This window comes from Monopterus albus, unplaced genomic scaffold (genome assembly GCF_001952655.1).
Source record: "Monopterus albus unplaced genomic scaffold, M_albus_1.0 scaffold101.1, whole genome shotgun sequence".
NCBI classification, from domain to species: domain Eukaryota; kingdom Metazoa; phylum Chordata; class Actinopteri; order Synbranchiformes; family Synbranchidae; genus Monopterus; species Monopterus albus.
Genome location: NW_018127981.1, coordinates 863,568 through 870,417, shown reverse-complemented (window position 1 = coordinate 870,417; position 6,850 = coordinate 863,568). Strand labels below are relative to the sequence as shown.

General features: G+C 39.6%; 1 long non-coding RNA gene across 1 annotated transcript in view; it reads left to right on the top strand.

Moving 5' to 3' along the window:
- Positions 1-526: 526 nt before the first annotated feature.
- LOC109965569 (uncharacterized) overlaps positions 527-6,850 on the top strand; it is a 12,987-nt gene continuing 6,663 nt past the window's right edge. The window contains exons 1-2 of the long non-coding RNA XR_002275663.1: positions 527-1,022; positions 3,855-4,009. This is a non-coding gene — a long non-coding RNA (uncharacterized LOC109965569). The remainder of the gene's footprint in view (positions 1,023-3,854; positions 4,010-6,850) is intronic.

The window sequence follows — 6,850 nt, the reverse complement described above, 5'->3', positions numbered from 1 at the left end:
AATATGCCACAAACATTTTACACAAGTAAACTAATTTCATTTGGGGTTAGTGGCCTACTATCTCACTGCATCACCCCTCATTTAATTTGTACAAATTACAGAGAAGGTTGATAGATAAAGTAACAAAACTGTCATCTAGCTTAATTCAAAGAGTGTAAAAATCAATACTGTGCCAGTGTGTATTACAGTCTGATCCCATCAGACTTCATTTAACACTGTTAACCCTGGGTTTTTAACAGCTGACATAGCTCCCTACAGCATGCACATCTAAATACTGGTTACTGTTTAATAAAGTATTTAATAAGTCTGTGTAAATCTTTGGTGACATTATGGGCGATAATAAATAGTACAAGTTAAGTATGACTGAACAATATTAAATTAACTGACTCACACTAATTTTGATCTTTTAACAATATATGGTGTTTTCTTAAAACTTATTCTGTTGTGGGCACTTGGATTTTGTTGTATTAAAACGTTATGCTCTTGTTTTCTGGGGTCACCATACCGGAAGTGAGGATTAATGGCGCAGGTGACTTCGCTAACAAATATCGCGGATGAAGTAAACGTGCAGGATCTTTGCTAAATGTCCCCTAAGCTGCAATTCAAGATATGACAACATTATTTGTTTATTGAAGGAAAACTGATTGGTGAATAAAACGTTTGCAGTGTGTAAAATCGCACTTAACCAGCCTGCGGACATTGCACATGTATAAGGACAGAATTGACATAGAGTTATCATGTCCGCCTGTGAAATAACGTTAGGCTACGTCATTAGAGCTAGCTGGTTAGCTAGCGCAGCTAACGGTACTAGTTTGCAAACCTGTTTGATCTTGCTTTTCGAGAAAACATTACGGACTAAATCCTTCCTTTCGTCTATTGGAAACAGTAGAAGATGCTGAGTTGTGAAACACTGAAATAAACATCTTGAGCCACCAGTTCTGCAGTAACAAGTCAATCAGCAAAAGACAGGAAGAGGTGAAAACCGGACGGCTGTGTACATGGACCAGCTGTTGGACAGAGAGGTATGTTTACAAAACAGGCCACTTCATTAAATTGTGTAAACTTTCTTTGTGTGTGTGTTTGTTTAGCTAAGTTACTCAGTATATTAGGAACACTAAGTAATGTCCTGCAATATCACCTACATGCCTTTATGAAGATTAAGGTTTGTTTTTTCTTTAACTTGAAACTTTTTAGATTAGTTTTAGTTCTTTTTAGCCATTTGGAGGCTGTGTGGTGTGTGGTGCAGTTGAGCCGAGTTGCTGCCACATTTACACATCTAATGTTCTGAATTGCTCTGCAGTAGAAGTATAAAGCAGCAGAAAATGGAAATGCTCATGAAAAGTACAGTGTACAGTGCGCCTCAAAATTGTATGTACTGTACTTGAGTACACTACTTGCATTTAGTTGATTTTCACTACTGTCAGGGTTATTATTAAAATAGTTAATTAGGATGCTAAAGGCAGAGCACCATGTTCATTTAATGGTTAAAGTTTAGTTAACAGTTGCTGGCTGAATCCTGTGAAAATCGATTGGATCAATAAGAAATGATATTAATGGCCACATTGCGTTGAGTTGTGTTGATTTGAAGCTACATTAGTATAAGTGTGATAGCTTACTGTGCTGGTTGGAAATGTTTCCAAAATAAGTGCTTGCATTCTTCTCTCACATTTGACAGTTTGTGGTTTATGTTGTGATCGCTGATGCTTTGTTGCACCTGCAAATCAGGAAATAATGCAGACAATGCAGTGACCTTTTCAGTTATTTTTGATGCGGTTTTGGCAAAAGCGGTGCATGTGACCCTGTTTGCGTTGACTGATTTCATCCACCTCACAGCTGATTGTCTATCTTGTACTCTTTGGATTTAGTATATGAGGTCCTGGCCTTTATTGTGTCTGTGTGTGTCCTTTTAAATTGTGTTTTACAGCAGCATTAATCGAAAATGAGTTGATGAAGACAAACAGAAAATATTGGAGTATTGGTTTTAATTTTGGGATCTCATTCATGTCTGACTGCCTGTGTGGTCACATTCTGGTCATGTGCTAAGTGAACTGTAGTGAATTGAAGTGAGGGGCCTAATGTCTGTTACCTTGTCATCTGTGCTGCCCTGAGATGCATTTGACAGGCTGTCTGACTCCTAGTCACACAGGTTTTATGGCATTTCAAGCCTCTCATTGAAATGATTTATGTGGCTGGCACAGATGTTGCTCAGATCCTGATTTTTCATTCAATTACCGAATCTATTTGGTTGTTTTAATTATGGCTATGAAAAGTCCCATATCCTTCCTCTTCAGCTGCACTCCTCAGCCCATATTAAGGCCCTGGGATAATGTGGCCGTCCGTGCTGCTGCCGCGTACTCCTTCCTCATTCCCTTACTTTCTGTTTATTGGTTAGGAGATTGTAGTGTAGTTCAACAAAACCAGTAAGAGGTGTCTGATTCAGGACCAGAGTCTGGTACATAGTGTACTGCATTTGAGCTCTCTGCTGCTTTGAATGTATGTGAAGTCCTGTTGTCTCTGTGTGTCATTTGTATAGGAAAAATTTAGAAAGCTTTAAGAGCCACATAAGTTCAATTATGACTCCAGTTTACTTAGCCTAACTTCTGGTTAATGTACAGCTTCTGTGCTTAGTATTTTTAAGTAAACCCCTTTGAAACTTTCTTCACTTGTCATTGTACTATGGGGACATAACTGTTAACATACAGTTGCACGGTGCATAGACATTTGAAATGCTTGAATATGTTAAATACAGTGGTACTGCTCTTTATGCAGGATTCAGCAGTTTATTAGTATGGGCTTTAATTGTAATAGTTTTATTATATCAGCCTAACATTGTCTTATGAGAACATTAGAAGTTGGTTAAACTCTTTAAATTGGAAAGTTTTTGTGTGTATAATATCTATACAGTGCAAACTAAGTATTCTTTTTAATTAAGGTACTGTAGCTGTACGGGTGGCAATACAATTATCCAGCAGGACTCCCGTTTTACTATGTCAATAAATATGTAGACAGTCTTCAGTACCAATAAATATATACACAAGCACAGTCCTATTAAAACTTTTATTATGGTTTAAGGAATCTGGAGCCAGTTTATAGTGTATAGGTTTTACAATTTTTGTCCAGCCAAAACTTACTGTCAGCTTTTTCTCTGAATTTCATAAAGTACAGGAATCATTCTGTCACTCATTTTGTTTCAGTTAAGGGTGCCACTTTCTTCAAACAGTGGCTAAGTCGAGAGGCAAAGATCATTCATTTTGTTCCAAAGTTTGTAACACTGCAACCTGTCCATCATTATCACTTTGGTTTCTTTGAAATAATATTCAAACACCCACAGAGCATTGCTCTTGACAGTCAAACGGCAGCTTGTGACACATCTTAAGTTGATAAGATAGATAAAAAGATGCACATCCTCAGTTCTCGGAAGTGCACATCAACAGCCGCAGTGGCGCTGCACTTATCTGAAGCTCTCTCTTCAGTCCTTGGGGGATCAGTTTGGAGATGCACACTACCTGTTTTTTTTTCTCTCTGAGGTTTTGTTTTTCCTACTTAAGTGGCTGAGCTCTTCTGCACGGTTCCAGCAGACCTCATGCATTTTTATTGCCATCTGGAGAATACCAACAGGTCTTAACAAGGGGTCTCTCGCCGTAAAAACTGCTTACCGTGGAGACGGACTCAGAGTCAACTCGACTCATTTGACCGACTGTGACCTGTGTGTCAGTCTGTCTGTTCATGTGCACATGTTTGTTTGAGGGAAATGTATAGTCAAAGCAGAGTCGTATATGCATCAGTACATTTTGTTTGTGTTTGATAACACACAAGCACAAATCTTGTCTCGTGCCTCCTCCCTCCTCTCCCAGGAGCACCAGAGTTTGATGGGCCATCCAAGACGCCGGTTGACATTTTGTCCCCAGTCCGACCGGATGTCACATAAAAAATTCACTCAGGCGAGAAGCTGGCAGGAATACCCAGCTCCCCCCTCTCACAGTGTCTGCCTCTCGGTGGGGAGTGCAAGGTGAGCAGAACTTGAGCTTGTCATGGCTGCACGCCTCTAACAAACATAAGTAGATGCTAATGGCAAAATCGTGACAGAGCAGAGTCCCACCACCATATGGCTAATTGCCACAACAATATCCTCTGTGTTATTAATCACGTTTTCATAGTGTGCCATGATAATTGGAATAATTAGGAGGGGAACAGGCACTGGGATGTCTCTGCAACATCCCTTGCTTGGAAAAAAAATACAAACCCAGCAACAAAAACGTATCACTTTCCCTTCCTTGCCCACCTTGTTTGGCCGTCCCTTCTGTCCAGTAGTATCCTCATTCACCTTCCTACCCTTCTTTTTAATTCACGCGCCCCGTTGTCTCCAGCAAGCTTTCCTTGCTCACTCATTCCCTCAGCCTCCTTTACCTCACTAATCGCTCTCTAGCTCCCCATTTCCCCATCTTGTTTACAGATTTGCAGTGAAAAATGGAGCTGATAATTAATGAATACAGTGACTGCCTGTCATGGGGACCTTGGTTGTGAGTAGTTCTGGGGCATGGTGGGGGCATTGCAGGTAACTGAATGAGGCCATATGCCGCACTGAGTCTGAACAGTGACTGTTTGGGGTTAATTAACCCTTGCTTTCTTAGCAGTTTATGTACTCTAGTGTTGGCGGTTGTCATGTTAACCAGTTTTCTGTAATGTAGAGGCAGAGATGTTGCTTGTTTCTGTTGGAAAAGAGAGATCAGTGAGTCATAGTTACTTGCTTATTATGGAAAAGACGTATGTTAAATACATTATTCAATCAGCTGGACCTGTAATAAAACCATAATCTTGTATTGTAGTTAGGTATAGACCTTCAAAATTCAATGTATAGTCTGCAAGGACTCCTCTTTTAAAGTATTTTGAGTGCTGTGATTTACTATTTAGAAATCTGCTCTGCTGTTTGGCAGATAAATCTCCCTGTTTATTCAAGATCTTAGCATCTCAGTCATGGCCCAGGCATTTTAAAAACCCAACTTTATTGATTCTGACAGCGAGTCAATCAATAGAAGATCTGTAGCATTACAAGGCTATTCCATCTGGGCTTCCTCTGCCAAAACAGTCCAGGTGAGCACTCCAACTTCTCTGAGCAAACCCTAATGAAGATGCCTTTTCTTGAGCTGCATGACCTCTGTCTGAAAAGTAATGATTGGACCAACAGGGATGGAAATCATCCGTGGGTTAGAAGGGAGTAATCATGGATAGGCAGAAGGAGTAAATAGTATAGCTGTATGTTTTTTAAAGAGGTACAGGAACAGCAATGTATCCTTTTTTTTACCAACATTAAGACTAAACATACATTCTGGATAATGCATGGGAGTATACTGACCTAGCCAGAAGATTACTAATTTAGTTTGAAACAGAAGTTGTGCTTTGGACATCAGCAATAGCAATATCTGATGATTGTAACTACATTTATTCTCTATGTTTAAATAATCAAATAAATTATTCATACAACAGCAATGTCACAATATATGTTTTGGGAGTGGGGACTGCAAGACAAAGTTCACATGAACTTGCTCAGTTTTAAGATGTGTGGTCAAACAGTTGGACTATATACTGGCACCTTTCGTTTTTTTTCATAGCAGTTAGCTATTAGCCTAACAGTCGCTGTGCGTATCTGTGGTGAATGGGAGACCATGGACAAAACTGGAATTATTGCTCTTCTGCAAGTCTATGCTTGGTTAATGGGTGTTTTGATAAATTACCCTTATTGGCTTCTTACTTGCAAAGGTTTTATTGCCCATACAGTAACAAGCGTAGTTGTTGTCAATACGAGTAATGTGTTTCATGTTGTATGGTGTCATTTTCTCCTCTGCGGCCTTGCTGCCCTGCTGTCACTTTGTGTGTGAAATTGCTCACGCGCGCCCTTGGTCAAACACCCACACAGAGAGGAGAATCTGCATGCACCATAAACACCAAAACCATATTTTATGATCTGCTTATCTCACTCACTGTTCTCTTCAAGTACCGACAAAATGCTCCCGGTCCTTACGAGCAGAGAACTGGTTTAGAAGCAGCATCGCAAAGAATTCAAAATCAAACCTGTGAAAAAAAATCACGTGCATTAAAGTTGAATTTCAAAATAAATGTCCCTTGCCTGCTTCCCCTGTAATGCAGTTGATTCTGGATAGGCATTTACATTCCCATATTTAAACAGAATTTCATGTGGAATTCTTTTTTATGAATGCTGTTGAGCAGCGTCTTGGCGTATTTTAGGTTAAATTGGAAAAGGTTTGCAGAATCACTTGTTGTATATTATCATTTTACTGTGCTCTCTAATCACTCCGAAGGTCTCTGTAATGACTAGACTCTCTATTTAAGCAATTAGCCTCTCAAGGGCACCCTGTTAACACTATTCACACCTCCCTCAGTATCGCTTATCAACACTTCAGATGATACCAGCCAAAGACCAAGCTATTTTTTTCACTCCCACTTCCCACTCATTCAGTTTTCTTTTTCACAACTCCCTCTCTGTCTCTATCATTCTATCACTCTGTCATATGCACACATGTAACCTACATGCATGCAACTCTGTCCTCACGAGTCTCAGGCTAGAGCTTAGATCTTTGTGCAAGCATCTCTCTGGAGAGTGAAATAACTGTATTGGTCAAATTAAACCTGTAAAACTGTTGGTCGGAGTTGTTCCAAGATACAACAGAGTGGGTACCTAGCTGAGGCTAATACGCTGAAGAATGTTTCTGGTCTTTTCTTGGCTATATTCTAAGCTAAATAGTATCTACTACTACTTTACTGCATAGTAAAATTTGAATAGTTGCACAGTGTAACAAAGATAAAACTATTTTGTTAGCATTCAATGACTATC